This window comes from Aythya marila (genome assembly GCF_965140915.1).
Source record: "Aythya marila genome assembly, chromosome: 1".
In the NCBI taxonomy this organism is placed as follows: Eukaryota; Metazoa; Chordata; class Aves; order Anseriformes; family Anatidae; genus Aythya; species Aythya marila.
In genome coordinates, this window is record NC_139042.1 from 131960747 (window position 1) to 131980759 (window position 20013).

Genomic DNA, 20013 nt, shown 5'->3' on the forward strand with positions numbered 1-20013 from the left:
GTAAAATAAACAAAATGTGGTTGCCAAGTAAGTCTGGGTCACAGCAACCACCCACAAGTCACAACACTAGTGCGAACATCCACCAGCTCCCACGTGCTGGGCGCTGTGAGGGGCAGCACACAGTGCCAGTGAATGTCATCCTTCCGATCCCAGCTCAGGCTTGCCCCCTGCGGCGCTGGCTTTACCAGCAACCCGCATCGCGGGATGACAGTTTTCCTCACAGGCGCTGCTGCTCCTCGCACAGTCAAAGCAGGGTTTCGCTTGCATGCCATGTGCGCCATCACCCTTCCCCTCGTACTTGTGCGCTGGGGCTGTAAATACACCCTGCCGGGGCACCGAGGGGGCCGTTCCCCGGGTCCCCGCTCCCCTTAAGGGGCCGTGGCCGGGCCCGCCGGGGCCGTGAGAGGGCACCGGGGCCGGGTGGCTCCGCGCGGGTACCGGCAGCAGCCAATGGCGGCCCCGTTCGGCGGCGCCGGGCTCTCGCGAGAGCCGCCGGTAGCCAGCCCTCCGCCGGGGCCCTCCCGCCGCCCTGCTCCTCCTGTCATTAGCGCGGAGGACGGGGCCGTGGTCGCACCCGCTGCGGGCGGCGAGCGCGGAGGAGGCGGAGGAGGACGGCGGCGGCGGCGGCGGCGCAGAGAGGTGAGTGCCGCGGGCAGCCTGCCGCCCCGGGGGGCGCCCCTCAGCTCAGCCCACTCCTCACCCCCGTGCACTGGGTGGTGGCGGGGAGGTGAGACCCTGACAACAGCGCCGCGAAATCCTCCTCAGCCTCCCCATCGCGGTTCGCCGCCCCCCCCGGCGTGAGGCAGCAGGAGCAGCCATCGCCGCCGAGACGGAGGGAGGGACTAAGGGAGGAAGGGAGGACGGCAGCTGCCCCTCAGCTCGCGGCTCCCGCGGGGACCGCCGCCGAGTTCCACTCCCCACCTCTTCGCCCCCCCCCCCCCCCCCCCCCCCCACCACCAACCGCCACCACCGGGGGCACGCGGGCGGCGGTTGGGCGCTGAGGGGCCGTTGGGGGGGGGGCAGCCGGTGGGCGCTGAGGGATGCACCGGCGGCTTCGGGCGTGAGGGTGCCCTGCCTTCTGTGGAAATAAATACATACTAATGGGTTTAGCTCTGTAATTAGCTCTTTTTTTTAAAAAAAAAAAAAAAAAAAAAAGGAAAAAAAAATCCTCAATAGTTTCTGTTTGCTCTGCTGGACAAATCCAAAATCCAAAACCTGCTTTTGTAGTTGAAGGAGTTTGGGATCGGGCCCATAATTTGACAGCTTGTGCTCTGTGTTTGCAATGGCTTCAGATAAAACTTAAATGCTAAGAAACATGAGGAGTCTCTCGTTCTTGCCTTTTTCTTTGTTAACGTTTTGGTTTAGAATGACAGGGCTCACGCTGAAAGGGTGCCCCTGCCGATGTCACACACCTGATTCCGTGCTGTGAAATCCAGACCCTTGGTGTAGCCCCGGAATGAAAACCAATGCTGAAGTTTGACTTAAAATTTCTTCTCAGATAATTGTTGAGTATATTTGTATTGTTCAACTTTTACTTGTCCGTTGCTGTAGAGTGATGAAATGTACTTTTAAGACCAGAAATGTTGGGTTTTGTCACATACGCTGATTCAGTGTTTTGATTACAGTTTTCCCAAGTCCCTTGAAGTAGAAGGCTCTTGTTTGCAAGTGGATACAACACTAATAAATGTCCCTAATTCGTTGGGCACATTATATCAAATATGCCAAAACATTAAACCATCTTCAAGACCTCTGTCTTCCTTCTTCTTTAGGAACTCAGTGGTGCAACAGTATCAGTTGTAGTGTTACCCGGAGCAGTTAACTGCAATACTTGCAAACAATCCAAGGTGCTCCTGTAGGTGCTAAGCAGGCTCATTGTAGCTGAGAAATGTTATTGTATCCAGTAAAACTGATGTATTTTTATCTTCTGGGCTGTATGTAGTTGAGTTCTCCTCTTATAAAAAGGTGTCTTGAATTCCAAAAAGGCAGCTTTGCATAGTTCTGTGAAATTAGAGCTTAGTTTTTCACCTTGAACATGGCGTGATGTATGTTCAATTTTTAATATTGTTGATTAACAGAAAAAAAGCATCTAAAATTAGGCATTTTGCCTCTAATATTTCAAGGCAAAAGAAACCACCAAACCACTAGCTAAACAGAATACAAAATAACCAAATATTTATAGCCTAGTGGACAGGTATTGTGCTGCATTTCTGCCTAATTTGCAGAAAGTTAGTCATCTTTAAAAGCAAAAAAAAAAAAAAACAAAAAAACACCACACCCACTCATTAAGCTGTAGTGGACTTGGACCAAGACCCCATACTCTCCGTGCACAATTAGAAAACATTGAGCTTGATTGATCAGTAACTTTATTTTTTTTGTTGTTGTTTGAACTACCTGCTGTGATTTAGGATCTCTCTTGAATCTCTGAGTGACCACAAGGAGGTTAGTGGTGTGGGTTTTGTCCACTGCCTGAGTAGGCAGTGGTTTTGTGTTTTTAAACCTTATCTTCTCCCATAAACTCAATTTTCACTCAGCTCCCATCTAATAAAAATTCTTGCACCAACAGGTTGGAGCAGGGGATTAATTAAAATGTAAAGCCAATTGATAAGCTTTGATATTTGTATTCTAAGAAGAGTTGCAGGGTAGGCATGAAAATTACAAAGACAAGAATTAGTTCTCTGAATACAGTATTCATCAGCACAAAGACTAAGCTGATATTATGTGGCAAATGGTCTGCTTTGAGTCCACTGGAAAGAGTCTTTATGTGTCTTAGGTAATGAGAGTGGACGTAAATCAAACAGTATTGTCCACAAGATCATTTTATAGTGTTCCCAGCTCATTTCAACATATAGTTGCATTTAGGGCTAACTTGTCAGCAGTAGTAATTACATTACCTTAGCAGAAAAATGTGGGTTTGGTAAATAACCGAAGTTTAATTCTTCAGGTACATTGATGCAGGCTTTTTCAAAGTCTGGAGCCTTAATAACTACTGAGAACACTTAATTGTTGTATAAACAGTGAGGGTAACCAAATCTAACACTAGGGGGTGTGAACTCGGAGAGGAGTTATCTTGTGTCTGGTCTGAATTTGTATGGTGAACTGGATGCAAGGCGAAGGGTCCTTTTTGGAAGGATCACATGGTGGTCCTTGACAGATGCAGAAGAGTAAACTTGGTTGTTGAATTGGTACAATTCAACAAAAAACTGCTGCAGCTCTGTAGTCTAATGCTACAGAGTAACTTCTGTCAGTCCACTGCATCTGCATGAGGAAGCAGTAGAACATTTTTTCTTTGACAACAATAAAACTAAAACAGGAGCTAGTGGAATGAAGGAATTTATTGGGAAGAATTTATTTTCCTTGTCGTAAATAATTTGATCAGCATGGAGAGCATTAAAATGGACAATCATTAATACTGTCTTTTACATTTGGAATCAGGCCATTTTGTGAGGCTTGCATTTATATTTCACCAAATACTTCATAGACACTGAAGAAAAAACAAATTGAGAAATAATGTTAATCTATGCAATCTATTCAATCGTCTGGCTTTCTGATCTCTCAGTAATTTTGACACTGGATTTTGTGTTCTGGTTTGAACTGTGACTTTAGTACTCAGTTTCTGATGTATATTCTTAGTATACCTACAAATAAACTTGCAGTTTGTTAGCTGAAATAGTTTTATTTGAATTGTAACAGTAGAATATGATGAAGAAAGCAGACACCTAGAATTTTAATGTAATAAACATGCTTCAGAAGACTTGTGTGAGATCTTGATTTTCAAGGGGAGAGTTGCTTTCCGTATATTTACTAGGAAAAGGAAACAGTGATGGACTTCAAACGGTAGGCTGGGTTTACAGGAATTTACAATAGCAGGAATCTCATGAAGCTATAAAACCAGATACTGCTAGTCACCTTTCAATAAAGAACAGGCACTATGAAGTAATAGTTCGGTACAAACAGATCAAGTTCATCTGAAGGTATGAGCGAGTGCCCTGAAACTTACTGCAATGGAAGAAAGGGAACAGACAAAAGAAAGCTGCTGGCCAGGTGTGGCTTGCCTCACTGGGGGAGCTGAGCGTGCCCAGGTCTACCCTGTGGGAGGGGGGCTCATTGCTGTGGTAGCTTTGCTTCTGCCATGCATGCAAACCTTGACTGTGCTGGCACTGCTAATAGTCTGAGTCCAGGCACTGGGAAGGGGTTACTGGATAAAAAGGACCTTTCTCACACATCACTCTTCTCTACTTTTTTTTTCTTTTTTGTTTTTTCCCCAGGATGAGTAGAGCTGAAGCTAATGCTGAGAAAGGCCTGACACAACTGCTGTGTAACACAAGAACAGCTATAGCTCCTTCTGCTAGAAGTCCTTGGTGTTATTATGAGCACACTAGTAAAGAAATGAACTTGCTTCTAGCTGAAGAGATAGGAAAGTATCTTTTGGAATTTAACTGTCTGCAGGAGAGCTGCTTTCTACCAGCTCACCAGTGTGCAGGTTACCTAGTCACAGAACTGCCTTGCTGTTTTCAAGCTAAATTCATGACTAGCCATTTAGGTTTCCATCTATCACAACTGAGCACCCAGGAGAGGATGCAGATGTGGCTACTCTATTTCCACATGAAGAACAATCTCTGGCTAACTAGCTACATGTGAACCAGAATGTGGGGAGAGGCAGGAGCAGCACTAATTTTTAGCATGATGAGTCCTGTATGAAGGGGACAGCTTACATTAGTAGCTTCACAGATAAGTGTTGCACTGTATTTTACTGAGGCAGCTGTTATTTCTTGAAGTTAAAGATAACTAGATTCTTCTGTTTTGTGGTATTTAGCATTTGGCAGACCAGCAAAGGAGGACAAATTCAATCACAAGCTATGCATTTAATAGGAGTACCTGCTTTTACAAACTACAGAAACAATACAGAGAACAAAGTCTGTGTTTAACAATAGTTAAAAATACAGTTTTACAAGCACATATGGGAACTATAAGGAAATTTTGTTCCGCATAAGAGCTTCTCTGCAGGATGCTAGGCAGTCGTACAGCAATGAAAGACCTGGCTGTTACCAACATGTAACAGCCAACTGTTGAAGTGCATTCCTGTTCAGTGGAGTAATGGCGTTTGGTTAGCAGGTACTTGTGTAGCAAATGCACTCGGTGAGACTTATCTACAAAGTAAGGCGTTCTTACAGTGGACTTTATACTGTGCCATCTCTTGGAAAGCACTGAGTGCCTCCCACTGAATTCTGATTTTCAAGATTAGGTGAAGGAATTTTATTGCTGCTGGTAGCATTAATATATGTCTTTCTCACTTGATTTTGTTGGATTTGTTTGTGCTCAGTTAGTCTACTGAAGTGGTAAAGTACTCTGGTTAACAGCTGAGTTGATATTCTCCATGACTGATTTGCCATGTTTTGCTTCTGTAAATTAAAAGTTTTGCTGTGCCTAAAGAAAACTTCTGCTAAATCACGCTGTCTGCTTACAGTTGAAAATAATTTATTTCCTTTATTTTTTGAAATTAGTTACAGCATGAATCTTTGCTTCTGCAAATGCTATAGGAAAGGCATGAAGTCTGATTTCAAAATACAGGGGAGGAAATAATGACAATTAAGTTTATGGAAGAAAATAAAACATGAACATATTGCAAACTGAGCTTTTGGTAAAGTCTTATTGCATAGTTCTGCCCCAATCTTAATAGGCACAGTTAATCATTACATCAAAAGATACCATGGGCAGAGAAGCAAGGTTTATTTAAACAGAAGTTCTTCATGAATTCAGATCTCAAATATCTTGTGAGCAAATAGTGTAGATGATCATTTTCTATTGAAATGTTTTAGATGGGTTCTTCTGTGCTTGATTTTTGATGGGGACTCTTTTCTATCTTGTCCTGTTTATCTTCTCATTTAACAGAAAAGGAGAGTTCACATAAAATATGTATGATGTGAGCATCTTGACTCACTTATGTGCCAGATTTGGTGACTTTGCTGCTCAGTTGCATAAGTAGCAGTTAGAACCACATTATGGTTTGGGTTGGAAGCGACCCTAAAGACCATCTCTTTCCAACCCCCCTGCCATGGGCACGGACAGCTCCCACCAGACCAGGTTGCCCAAAGCCCCATCCATCCTGGCCTTGAACACCTGCAGGGATGGGGTGTCCACAGCTTCTCTGGGCAGCCTGTGCCAGTCAGTGCCTTGCCACCCTCTGAGTGAATAATTTCTTACTAATATCTAAACCTAATGTCTAAACCTACCCTCTTCTAGTTTAAAGCAGTTACTCCTTGTCCTATCACTATGCACACGAGAGTGCTTCTCCATCTTTCCTGTAGGCCCCCTTTAGGTACTGGAAGATCCCTAAAAGATCAGAGCCTTCTCTTAACCAGGCTGAACACCCCCCACTTCCTCAGCCTTTCTTCACAGGAGAGGTGCTGCAGCCCTTTGATCATCCTTGTGGCCCTCCTCTGGACTCACTTCAACAGGTCCACATCCTTCTTGTGCTGGGGGCCCCAGAGCTGAACGCAGCGCTCCAGGTGGGGTCTCATGAGAGCAGAGCAGAGGGGGAGAATCACCTCCCTCGCCCTGCTGGCCATGCTGTATTTGTGCTTGGGACTGCTCCAGCCCAGGTGCAGGACCTTGCACTTGGCCCTGTTGAACCTCATGAGGTTCACACAGGCCCACCTCACAGGCCTGTCCAGGTCCCTCTGGATAGCATCCCTTCCCTTCAGAGTGTCAACTGCACCTCACACCTTGGTGTCATCAGCAGACTTGCAGAGAGTGCATTCGGTTTCACTGACCATGGCACCGACAAAGATGTTAAACAGCGCTGGTCCCAGTACTGACCCCTGAGAAATGCCACTTGTCACTGGTCTCCACTTGGACAGTGAGCCATTGACTGCAACTCTGAGTGCAACCATCCAATTCCTTACCCATCGAGTGGTCCACATCTTTCCAACTTAGAGACAAGGTTATCATGGGGGACAGTGTCAAATGCTTTGCATAAGTCCAGGTAGATGACGCCAATTGCTATTCCCTTAAAATTAAAAACTTTGTAAACCTTTTTTTTTCTTTATAAAAGATTGAAATATTTTTAAAACACCTGGAATAATCTCCTGTAAATTGTTTATGCTTTGAATTATTCCTAATAGAAACTGAGTGAGCCAGAAGTCAGAGAAAATGATGCTAAGTGGAGTAGAAAATCTATAGAGCAGAGACTTTCTCTAAAGTGTTTGAAAAGCACAAAGTGCAGAACATGGACATTACAACACATTTAGTGATGAGAGGGTAGGGGAATCTTCATGGGGGGAATAACTATGTGTATGTAGTGCAAAGCATGAGTATAATTGACCTTTAATATCTGCTTAGAAGAGACATGTATGAAACTGAAGTCAAAGAAAGGTCTTCCTCGTATCACTCATCTGAATCTGACTGCTATCGCTATTGCCGAGGTTGAGTTATGCAAGCCATGGAGCAGTTAGACAGCTACAGAAGCTGAGGCTGTGGTTCTCAAGTTCAGCAAACTGTGGTCTGTTGTCAACCCACAATACACTCGGAGACTGTCATATGCCTTTGATTTAAAGAACAACCAAAATCCCCAAACTTCCTGTCCCACTGACCATTCACACACTGCTGATGATGCCTGTGGACCATGGTTTGGAAATCCCTAAGTTATGACGAACGGTGGTGTTAAGTATACTTATCTTCAGAAATAGTTTCAGGTAAGAAAATGAATTACAGGTGATCTATCCTACCTTCTCTAAAAGGTCATGGTAAGCAGTCTTGTCTCTGCTGCCAGATTGATTGAGCTTAAGGGGTTCTACATTCTTTTTTGTCCTTACGCTCCTATTTGTACAGCCAAAGCCTGTGCTTTAATATAAGTACTCAATGGGAAATGGTGGCATTATGGTTAGAAATAGTTGATTTAAGAAAAAAAACTGAGAAGGGTAACTTTTTGTTTGAAGGGAGAGAAAGATCTAGGAAAACAACAACAGTTGTTGTGGGTTGGAAGATGAAGAGCCGATGATAAAGTTGGAGGGAGAAGAAAAAAGTTCTTTATTTTATGCTTTATATTTTCAAGCCCTGCTGGCAAGCCTTCAAAGAAAATTGAAATCTTTTCAGCTTCTTTCCTATGTTATAGCATGCACCACGTAACGAGCTCTGTTACTCAGTTGTTAGTGCTGTTTACAGGCTGTGTTTGTCCATCCCTTCCACAGGAAGAAACACACTGAAGTCCCCCTGAGCCCCAGGTGCACAAAGAAATAGAAAGGTGTCTCCAAATTTGAGGCCATGTAGTTATGAGAGTGTTATAGGAGAACAAGTGTGCAGGATTAAAATTTGGCTTTCAAGTTTGCTGGTGTAGTAATTTAAAAGGATGGAGCTGTGCAGGTGAGGACTGTACTGTGTCTACCAGCTAATCAGTTTGAGTATGTATGTGTTCCCAGAGGGTTGATTGTAACACCTGGGATGCAATTTAGATGCAAGTTCACTTGCATCAAAGTTTGTTGTGACAGGAACAACAATGTGTGCTCTTGTTTTTGAAGACTTACTGCTCAGAGCTTTGTCATGACAAGGAGTGCAAAATGAGCACTGTACTGATATGTTCAACCCGTCTGATGGTGCTGTTAGTCTTAGGGTGGACATTCAATTTGACTTGCCGTGGTGCAGCTCTAACCAGCTCCTTTCCAAACTGATCCTGTGTGGGCTTCCCACAGGCAGCAGTTCGTCAAGAACTGCTCCAGATATGGGTCTCTACCATGGGGTCCATCCATCAGGAGCACACTGCTCCAACCTTGGTCCCCCACTGGCAGCAGCTCCTGCCAGGTCACCTGCGCCTGCGTGGTCTCTTCTCCATGGGCTACAGGTCCAGCCTGGAATCTGCACTGGTGGGGGTCCTCCACAGGCCTCTGTCAGTGCAGGTCCACCTGCTCCATGGTGGTTTTCTTCATGGGCTGCAGTGTGGAACCCTGCACCCTTGTGGTACTCTGTGGGCTGCAGGGGGACAGCCTGCTTCACCATGGTCCTTGCCACAGGTAACTTCTGCTCTGGTGCCTAGAGCACCTCTCACCCTCCTTCACTGACCTTCATGCCTGCAAGGCTGTTCCTCACTCCTCTCTCTCTCCTAGTTGCTGTGTAGCAGCAGTTTGTTTTTGTTTTTTCCTTTTCTTAAATATGCTCTCACAGAGGCACAAACAACATCACTTAGTGGCTCGGCTCTGGCCAGCAGTGGGGCCCTTATCTAACATGGGGCAGCTTCTAGATTCTTCTCACAGAAGCCACCCCTATAGCCTCCTGCTACCAAAACCTTGCCACGTAAACCCACTACAAGAGAAGACACCCTTTCTGAACATGCCCTGACCTATGCCACTGATCTCAGCTGCTGCTCACAGTTTATTCTGCCAGTAGCAGGGTTGCAGCACAACTTTGCTGAATACTTTGATGGAACTAGTGAAGTGGTTCTTCGGAGGCTGCCAGAAATGCTTCTGCTTTGATGCCTGGCTATAGTGAATAAATACGCTTGCATATTATCCAGTTTAAAAAAAAAAAAAAATCTTTACAGTCAAAAACAGCTTTTAGGGTGAAAAAACACCAAAGATATGCATCCATTTTTTCATGCATAGTATAGATCATTTCATTTGAAAGGATTTAAAGAGTAGTGGAAATTCAAAAATTGAAAAAGGAAGTAATTATAAGGTAAATGGGAGGGAAATGGTTATACTTTAATAAAGATAAGTAATTTTAGCTCATGTTCCCTCTCTTCTTATCAAACCAGCAGTAAAATTGAGGAAGACAGTTTCAGTTGTTAGTGTCCAGTCTCAGTTTCCAATTTTGGTCCCCAGGTGTAGGATGAGCTTGTGTGGAGGAGTGAAGGCTGCAAGAGAAGAATTAATACAACAGTTTCCATTAGATTATTTCTGTCTTTTTATTGTTCTCTGCATTTTTTTCATGTAGAAGCCCACTTCTGAGTCTAGTCATATTTGATAGTATCTTTCTTATTTCTGTTTGACTGTAATTTCCTCAGCCTGAGAAACACATGCTAAATGTATTTTCTTGGTTCTTTTGCCTAAGTGCTTTCAAGCAATCACGTCATCTTTAAAGAACGGTGCCATATGGAGTAAGAGGGTAAACTTCTATGTTCTTATTTAGGGCATAACAGAGCAGTAGTGAATGCGCTACTTTCTGTTGGTAGCAAATCTGTCTGCATGCAGCTGAAGACTGTAGCTGCATGATGAAATTTTCTTCTGTCCATGTGGAAACTAAGTGCTTTCCCTCCTGGCTGTCAAAGCAAGGCTGCATTTTACTGCAAAGACAGTGGTTAAGTAAGATCAGCCCTCCTCACTTCTCTTTGAATAGTAAAGTAAATCGTCTCCACATATTGCAAACTAATAAACCACAGTAAGAGCAGTGCAGAATAAATCCCGTATTTGTCTTGGATGGAAGGCCTTCTGTCTGGAACGTTTGAATCTGTGCTTAGGATGCAGCTTCCTTCTGTTCAAGGGTGGTGATCATCTTGTCAACAAAGCATCTGATTTACAAAGTGAAGTCACAGAAGTAGGCTCCTATCATATATGTACATCCAGCAAGGGAAATAGGGGATTTCTTGCTTGTGGTATAACAAGTGCTACACCTGCTTATGCTTGTTCCCCATCTTTTATGTGACTACATCAGGAATGTAGTTTGTGTTTGATCAAGAGTGCAGGACTAGGTGAAGTTTTAGCTAACCCTACTTTTTACAGATGCCACACTGAATGCATTCTAATGGCTTTCCAGATCAAGGGTATCAAAATTAATATTTGCTAATGACAAATGCATCAATAAACACAAGTTTCTTTGTAACTTCAGGATTTTTTGCTTTCTTAGTCAATGCTACTTCTAAGCAAGAACCTTCCATGGTTGATGTGAAGCTAAATCCATTTCCCATACTGGATTTGGTGGCATGATTCTCATCAACTTTGAGGGAGAGAGGACTGACAAAGGATAATCCAGCCTCTGTTCTGGATACCAGGGACGTTTTGAAGTGATGGATAGAGGGATAATACAGGAACATACCAGGATCTCCTTATAAGTGCTTTTTCAATGCTGAAAGATCCGGTGCTCTTTGAGGTACTGACCACATTTGACCCTGCATACTTAATAGGCATAATTCAATCAGTTCAGCAGCTGATTACAGAGCACCAAAATTCAGAAAGCTTTCATCTTCTTTGAATGAAATGCATTATTTTCTCTGAACTGGCATCTCTAAATTTACAAAGCAGCCCCAGTACCCTAATATTAACTGTGTTTACATTCAATTACTTTGTCATCTGAATGCAACAGAGTTCAAATCAGTTACAAATCAGTTACTGGCTGATTTTTTTAATTTTTTTTTCAAAACTATTGCTCTGAATTCTAGCAAAGTTAATTCACTGGGATTTATATGATGCTTTCCAGGGGCATGGGGCTTTATTAAAGGAAATTAAGATAGATGTTCATGATCAAAGCATTTGATCCTGTACTGTTTGTGTTCTTTTAAAATTACTCTTATAGGAGTTTACAGTACTGTATGTTTTTCTGAGTGCTCTAAGTTTGGATTGTTTGCTTCGTGCCCCCTTTCTGACAGGAGACTAGGCCAAAATTCATAATTGCGTGTACCCTTGGAATTGAGCTGTTTACTCAAGGAGAGACTATATTTGTATGTTAAATTTTCTTAAAGAAAAATACGTGGGAGCTGTTAAACTTGTATTGGCTCTGGAAACGAGAAATGCAATTAGCATGTGGGATGAGAATATTGCTGTCTGGCCTTCCTTTTTCGTGGCTGTAGCATGATGAAAGTCAGCAGGTCTTGTTTTTTTCCGACTGTGAAAGTGTGGGTTTATTTATATTTCTTAAAGAAATTATTAGCTTAGTAGATAAAAGACCCTGAGATAGTTTCACAAAAGATGCTTGGTAAAAGCAATTTTTGTTTTGAGGGAACATACTATTTTGAGAGAGGATAACATTTTTCCTACCTTATTCAGTCCTTGGCCTTTAAAATGGTATCAACAAAGGAAGTGTCTCTTACAGATGCTTTTGTGATATGGTTCATAATTTATTGAGAGCTGGATGCAAATCCATTGACTCATTTCACGTAAGCTACCAAAGAGCTACTTCCAGTTATTGCCTGGACCAGGTCATCGAGCTGAAAGATGCCACCTCTGACTGCCAGCCATGCTTCACGAGAAACATAACAAACATGCATTACAAATATTTCAATGTTATAATTCAGCCTTTGAAGTTTTGGCACTTATTTGGCATATGTCTCCAAAGAGATATTTTTATCAAACTCTATATAGACAGCTTCAGTATTTTGTCATTTTTCTTTGTAGAGAATATTTTTGCTTTCTGTGAGGTGCCCAGAATTAAAGGATATAAAAATGACAAGATGCCCAAACCACAGTTGGATTCTAGGTCTCTTAGGCTTGTTGGGAGCTGGGCGTATCTGCAGTAGAGACACTTGTGCTCAGTCTTCCTCTGCTGCTCTGCGGTAGAGGGTGGGGATGGGGCAGGGAGGCAATCTAATTTGTTTGCTTCATTTTGGCCCTTAGAACATATTTTAACTGTAAGTCATGCCCATTTGCTGCTGTTTGGTTGCTGGGTTTCTGAAAGTGTTTGATAAACCAGTTATGGATCCAGCCGACAGTTACAGCCTTTTGAGAGGATCAGGAGAAGCAAATTGATGAATTTAAAGATTAATTCCAGGTACCATTACCACACAGAGGGCTGGCATTGTATCAGCTGCCAGGCAGGATTCATCTGCCTGTTGAGTGCTTAAAAGTTGCATATCCAAGCCAGTTAGTCATCCTAGCCTACCTCTGTAGGCAGTGGAGATGAAAGCAGACCTTTCAGAAGGGGATTCCTCTGAGCTGCCTTAGGAGATGTTTGCCTGTGGAAGTGACTGTTTTCACACCCTGCCATTAGAGCTGTTAGAACAAAGGCTATCATGTTTTTCAGGAGAAGATGACTACAAGCAAGGCCCAAGAGGCCCTGCAGTTGTGCAGCCCTGGATGCACGTATATGTTCCTGACTGCTTCGTGAATGTGACTGCTGAGTAGTATCCTATGGCAGCTGAAATTTCAACAGTTATAGAATCTCCTGGTCTCACCTTGGTAAAACATCCCTGTAGGTACATGTGAAAACTTGTGAATTCACAGATTCCTTTTGTTTTGCCAACAGCGTAGTCAGAATATGTTTGTTTTTCTCCAGAATGTACTTCCTCCACAGCAGCTGCAAAAGCCCCAGGGCCCAGTGCAAACACATGCGTCAGCAGGCACAGCACCTCTGCAGTTGCACCTCTGAAAAACCTGGGGCTTAGGTCAAATGAGCTTTGTTCTCAGACTTTTTTTCCTGTTTCATTGTGTAGTTCTACTTTTTTCCCATAGTTCATTGTAGCAATTAGTATTCATCAAATAGAATCATATCTTGAGGTCTCTTCCAACCTAGAAATTCTGTGTGATTCTGTGATAGGCTGTGGAAGGGACCCACAAGGATCATCAAGTTCAACTTCTGGCTCTGCTCAGGACCACCCAAAAAATTGAGAGCGTTGTCCAAATGCTTCTTGAACTCCAGTGGGCTCGGTGCTGTGACTACTGCCCTGGGGAGCCTGTCCCAGTGCCTGACCACCCTCTGGGTGCAGAACCTTTCCCTAACCCCCAGCCTGACCCTCCCCAGTCCCAGCTCCATGCTGTTCCCTCGGGTCCTGTCATTGTCCCCAGAGAGCGGAGCTCAGCACCTGCCCCTTTGCTCCCCTTGTGAGGGAGCTGCAGGCCGCCATGAGGCCTCCCCTCAGCCTGCTCTGCTCAGGGATGAACAAACCAAGGCACCTCAGCTGCTCCTTGTGCATCTTGCCCTCTAGACCCTTTACCATCTTCATAGCCCTAAAAATAGGATTCCATAAACCATTTTGTTTTCCTGAAGTGTCTAAACTTTGCTTTTCAAACGTATGCCTGTGAAGGCTTGCCGGAGGAACAGCTTGCTTCTCCTCAGTGCTGACGTGATCTGTGTCCACTAAAGCTTTCTATTCTTGTGGTTCTGATGTTCTAGGCCATCGGATCCACACAGTCCAATAAATCCGGTTATCCCTCTCCTCTACCTGGCCAGAGGCAGGGCCCCTCTAGTCCTGGCTGGAGCGTCTGCCACTTAATTCTTGCAAATGAGAGGTAGAGGTCCCTTCATCATGGTCAAGAATAACATCAGCTCTTCTACTGCCTCTGGGGTACTGCCCAATAATACTAAATTAAAATACTAAAATACTAAAATAAAATAATACTAAACTGAAGGTGAGAGGCAGGACTAAAGCAACAATTCCATTCCTCAGATCTTCCTTTGGGTTTTATGAACTATGCTTTGTGCTTCAGATGCTGATATGTTGCTGCTAATTGGTCTGTTTGTTTGCTTGTTCAAAGTCTTAAGATAATCAGCTAGAGACATCTTCTGTTCTTCTCATAGCATTTAAAAATACGTGGTATTTGTATAAATTGATGATGCTGTAGATGAGAAAAGCAGAGGAATTACAAGAGGTGATACTGGGATCTCTGACACAGGAATGATTGTGATGAGTATCGAGGAGCATTGGACTTAGCTACTGGGTTTTTGGGCTAGTTGGATTAATTTTATTGTGCCTCGGTTTCCTCATCTCAACATATCAGAACAATCTGATTTCATAAAACTACATGTGGAGAGTGCTGTGTAAGCCTGTAGGTTATCTTGGAGGTATTACTATTATTATTACTGCTGAATAATTGGAGTTGGAAGGGGTCTGTTCCCTAATCTGCTGTAGACACTGCTCAGGATTCTCTGGTCAAATTCTTCCCTTGCTCATACATCTTTGAAGCCCTTCCAAGACTGAGCCCATGTTCATTTACTTTTCTTCATAATTAGTGGTGATTCTACTGATAACTTGCTTTACAAAATGTTGTTGTTGTTGTTTGTTGTTGTTGTTTTTCAAAGTACCTCAAGATTTGGATAGAAAATACTTTAAAGGGGCAAAATATAATTTTCTTGAAAGCTGGAAGGCAGGTACATCACATGGGGAAGCAGAATAAGGCCTGCAGCTCTAATTCATTGGAAGATGTTTTCTGGCATTATTAACAAGAGAAATATCCCAAAGGAGAGGAAAGCAGCTTGAAGCTTGGTAACAACTTGAAGAGACCTTTGCAGCTTTGGCAATCCAGCACTGCAGGTGACCTGTGCTTTCAGGATTTGCTGAAGTTTCTATATATTGTTAATGATTTATTTCATAAGATTTTACTCAAGGGGATGGGAAAAAAGAAAACCCTAGCTTCTAGATCCTGCTCCTGTCCTAGTGTTACCATCTTAGACCTGGGGAGAGTAAAGATATTTTTGTTATGCAACTAGGCTAGGAAGGTAGGGCTCAGTATCAACTGGGGCATGATGTGTGGAATAAAAAGTTCTGCTTTTTGCACAGACTTTTTCTGACTGCTAGGATTATTTCTAAAGTAAGGGATTGTACATGGCTTTCTTTTCTGTATACAGGTGCAGGTGAAATATGTTTTAAGACTCAATTGAAGCTATTGCTATTTTTATTAATCACCCAAAGGATCACAAATGTAAGTATTTCTGATTCTATACTAATGCTACATTATTGAACTCCTTTTTTTAGTGCCCTTTATATTTTCAGAAGTGAAGAGAACATTGCAGAGCAGCTGCATCCCAATGATTTGTGAAGTTAAGACATACTGTCTTACCCTGTGTTGTATCAATGTGACAAACTATATTCTTGATATTATATATATTCCTGGGGCTTTACCGGGAAACTGGTAGAACTTTCCAAGTGTCCATTTATCAGTACTTTAAAAGACGGCTGATTAATGTTATTTGCATATGAGCAACAGAATGTGTAAACATTGACTGGGGACTCATTTGAATGAGCGCTTTCAGTAGGATTCACAACAGCAACACATCACCAAGGGTGAGAATTATAAGGATTAATGCCTCTTCTGCAGTCAACGGTAGTAGTTATCTGTTTCTCCAGTCTGATCAAATGGAAAGCTCAGAGAAATGCAGTGACAAGGAAGGGTCTGTATGCCTCGTAAGTTCTGCGGCCAGCTGAAATAATGCATTTTCAGAATGCATAAGTAAAAACACTAATCCTCCTCCAGCATGTTTTCTCCTAAGCGCTCAGGCTCTTTGTGTGTATGAACTCATTAAGCCTCCTAATGTGACCTGCTAAAGACAGGAATGATGTGTCAGTTCTCATGTAGGGTAACTGAGGCACACCCTATATCGTGGTGTTTGTTTTTTTTGTTTTGTTTGTTTGTTTGTTTTTGTAGGTTTTGTTTTAGTGCATGGGAAGAACAGATGATTTGGATTCTATTTTACTTGATGCAGTTTCCCATGCTGTAACCACAAGAGCATCCTTCCTCTGTACATACATCATCTACAACTAGAAACAGAAATGTCAAAATATTCACAATTTAAACACTTGCATCGTTGCTAAATGCCAGGAATTTAATGTGCGTTTATTCTGCTGAAAGATTTGTCTACCTCAAGTCACCTTTGGGGATGTGTTAGGGATGCCTTGGTTGATAACTCTTTTGGTAGAGTTGTGGAGTAGAACAAGAGGAAATGCATTAAGGAATGAGTGAGAAACTAGAGAGGGCCTTAAGGTGGATATTCCTGTGTTTTACTGTAAATGAGGTACTGGACTTTGCTCTCAGCATTCTTGGGTGCTCATAAAATAATTCAGATTCAAGCACAAAGTATGTCTCTCTTCTGCGTAGTGTAGACGTGTGGTCCACATTAGCATTGCTGCTTGAACATGCTTGTCCACAGTGGGCTTTTTTCAGCATACCAGAGCCAAGCGGCTTTCCAGGAGAAGCACTCAGCAACTGCTGATGCAAGCAGAAGCATCACATACTACAAATCCTTCCTGGTCTTTGTAAATTTAGCCACGGTTATTCATGAAGGGTGCAGTCTTTGATACACCATATAGAGGATAGGTGTTCAGCTGTTCATTAACCTCACTGTGATCATTTTCATCAAAATCAAACAAGTTGTGTTCTGTATTGATGCAGCTTGAAGTAAAGGGGGGGGGGGAGGGGGTTTGCCACAGCCTCTTTTGAAATCTTTGCAAAGCTGTCCACTCCACCAGCCTGTTTCTAAATGGAGCCAGCAAAATCTGGTGCGAGAAGAACGTGGCTCACTGGAGAGAGTTAACCTCTGTTTAACAGTTGTTGTAGTTAGGGTATGGCATGTTAGGAAGAACTTCTTTACTGAAAGGGTTGTGAGGCATTGGAACAGGCTGCCCAGGGAAGTGGTGGAGTCACCATCCCTGGAAGTCTTCAAAAGACGTTTAGATGTAGAGCTTAGGGATATGGTTTAGTGGGGACTGCTAGCGTTAGGTCAGAGGTTGGACTCGATGATCTTGAGGTCTCTTCCAACCTAGAAATTCTGTGATTCTGTGATTCTGTGAAACCTGTAGCTTGTTGATGTGACTGGCCACAGGGAGAACAGACAGTCCTGTACTTCTGCTGCCACAGGTGTATCCAAACCCTGCTTGGATGTCCAAACTTAGGTGCCTGCAGAATGGACAGAGCCCTTCCATCCCTTTCTTCCCTATGCCTAATCCATGTGCTTCATTACTCCCCTTTCACTGGATTTGGCAGTTGTGTAGTTGGAGGGTAGGACAAACTAGCTCACGGATGTTGTGGAAGAAATATCTCCCCTTTCCAGGGGTGTGGAGATGGACAGTACCTTAGAACTGCTGCAGTATCAGGAATACAGTGGGAGTGTGTGGCCGGGATGGGAAGGATCAATAAAGAATGCTGGAGGGGGAGAGAGGAGGACCTCTGTCTCTTTCCAAGAACCAATTCAGAGACCTGCATTGACACTCCTGGAAACAGCAACTTCTGTCCTTTCTGTGTAAGTGCCTTGTGCCCAGGGCCCAATTCCCATAAGAAACGTCAACATTAAATATTGTTTCAAACGTGGAAATGATCTCATTCTTCCTAGAGCTTATTTGGGTTTTCTGTCTTGGTTACTATTTATGGGAAATAGCTGGTTGAATCCAACTCGTCAAGCAGTGCAGATCACTGCCTGGAAGTCCTCTTTATTTGCCACTCCATTGGTCTCCATCTTTACACTTTGTTGACACTGAGTTGGCATTTCCCTTCAGGCTTCCTGCAGGTAACTCCAATTGTCTTCCTCTCCACTTGTTGGATAAAGAAATGGAGTCACCTTAGTCACCTTATAGGGCAGTAGAGGCTTGCATGTTGAAAAGTAGCAGTGAGCTGTTCTGCAGGAACTTGGGAGTTGCTTTTCCTTCTGCCTTCCTATGAAGCCCATACCTTCGTATTAAGTAACCTATGTTGCATGAAGAGTGCTTCTTACTGATGAGCCTCAGTCCTTTTCTCAGCCGCTTTACCCCCGGGACATGCTGCTAGACACTTCTGAAAGCTTTACTGGTAGGAAAGGCTCTTTCCTAAAGAGGCTGTCATCTTGTTCTCTTATTCTTGTCATAATCAATTTGATCTTGAAAGCATATGAAATTAGGTTCTTTCCTGTTTTCTTTATTTAATCTGGAAATTTGCCCATTTTTGTATGTTTAACTGTGGTGTAGCAGATACACTACAGCCTCAATATGTTTTAGAAACCTGAGCAAATAAGCATATCCTCTGTTCCTTTTCCCACTCACTTTCTATTGCAGCTGGATATGGCAAGAGTTTTTGCCCACCCACACCCTGCTTGTGCTTCTCTTGTCCCTTAGCTAGGAAACCAGATAATTGAATTGAATCTCTGAGATTAAGTTAATGGAAAACTCCACCTGTTTTGGATGAGCTTTCCCAGGCCACGACTGGAGAATGACCTTCCACAGGAAACTAATGCCCTTCACAAACCTCATCATCTTTCACCTAGGTGCAAATCTTCTCTTTGCCTTTCTTTACTCTCCGCCCCCCCCTCCTTTCTAGAATGGTGGATATATGTGTGTGTGTAGGAGGGAATGTGTATATGTACACATACCTGTAACAAAGCACTCCTGGTCACACTTAGCCCTAGAGATGAGCAGTTGTGGTGTTAGGCAGTGGGCTGCACGAAGCCTCAGAGATCTGAAGAAGGGAAAAAAAATAAAAGAAACCCTGAAGACTTGCTTTTCTTTTTACCTAAACCTCTACCTCAAATCCCAGCTACCCCCTTGCAGTGTATTTTTGTTCTCAAAGTGATACACAGCTGCTGTTGAAATGCAAAAGCACAGTTGTATTGACCCTGCCTCTTCTTCCCTAAACCAGTCTGATGGTAAGACAGAATGACAGTGCTTTCTCTGTTCAGTTGCCCTTGTTAGCCCTGGAGGGATTATATTGTTGCTGTTAGGGCTCTTTCAGGAAGCAGCGTTTCTATCCACCTTGGGTATCACAGAATCGTCTAAGTTGGAAGACACCTCCAAGATCACCTAGTCCAACCTCTGACCTTACACTTAACCAGTCCTCCACTAAACCATACCACTGAGCTCTACATCTAAATGTCTTTTAAAGACCTCCAGGGATGGTGACTCAACCACTTCCCTGGGCAGCCCATTCCAGTGCCTAACAGCCCTTTCAGTAAAGAAGTTCTTCCTAATATCCAACCTAAACCTCCCCTGGCACAACTTTAGCCCATTCCCCCTCATCCTGTTGCCAGGCACGTGGGAGAATAGACCAACCCCCACCTTGCTACAGCCTCCTTTAAGGTACCTGTAGAGTGCAATAAGGTTGCCCCTGAGCCTCCTTTTCTTCAGGCTGAACAAGCCCAGCTCCCTCAGCTGCTCCTCGTAGGACTTGTTCTCCAGACCCCTCACCAGCTTCGTCGCCCTTCTCTGCACCCGCTCAAGCACCTCTATGTCCTTCTTGTAGCGAGGGGCCCAAAACTGAACACAGTACTCAAGGTGCGGCCTCACCAGAGCGAAGTACAGGGGAACAATACCCTAGCCCTGCTGGCCACACTGCTTCTTATACAAGCCAGGGTGCTGTTGGCCTTCTTGGCCACCTGAGCACACTGCTGGCTCATATTCAGCCAACTATCCACCAATACTCC

General features: G+C 43.5%; 1 protein-coding gene across 2 annotated transcripts in view; it reads left to right on the forward strand.

The window, feature by feature from the left end:
- Nucleotides 1–528: 528 nt before the first annotated feature.
- STK38L (serine/threonine kinase 38 like) overlaps nucleotides 529–20013 on the forward strand; it is a 50179-nt gene continuing 30694 nt past the window's right edge. Inside the window, exons 1-2 of one of the 2 annotated variants that reach the window (XM_082774644.1) lie at nucleotides 552–639; nucleotides 15481–15554. The gene's annotated coding sequence lies outside the window, so the exon portion shown is untranslated. Of the gene's footprint in view, nucleotides 640–15480; nucleotides 15555–20013 lie in introns of both variants that reach the window. The other variant, XM_082774643.1, reaches the window with a different exon arrangement.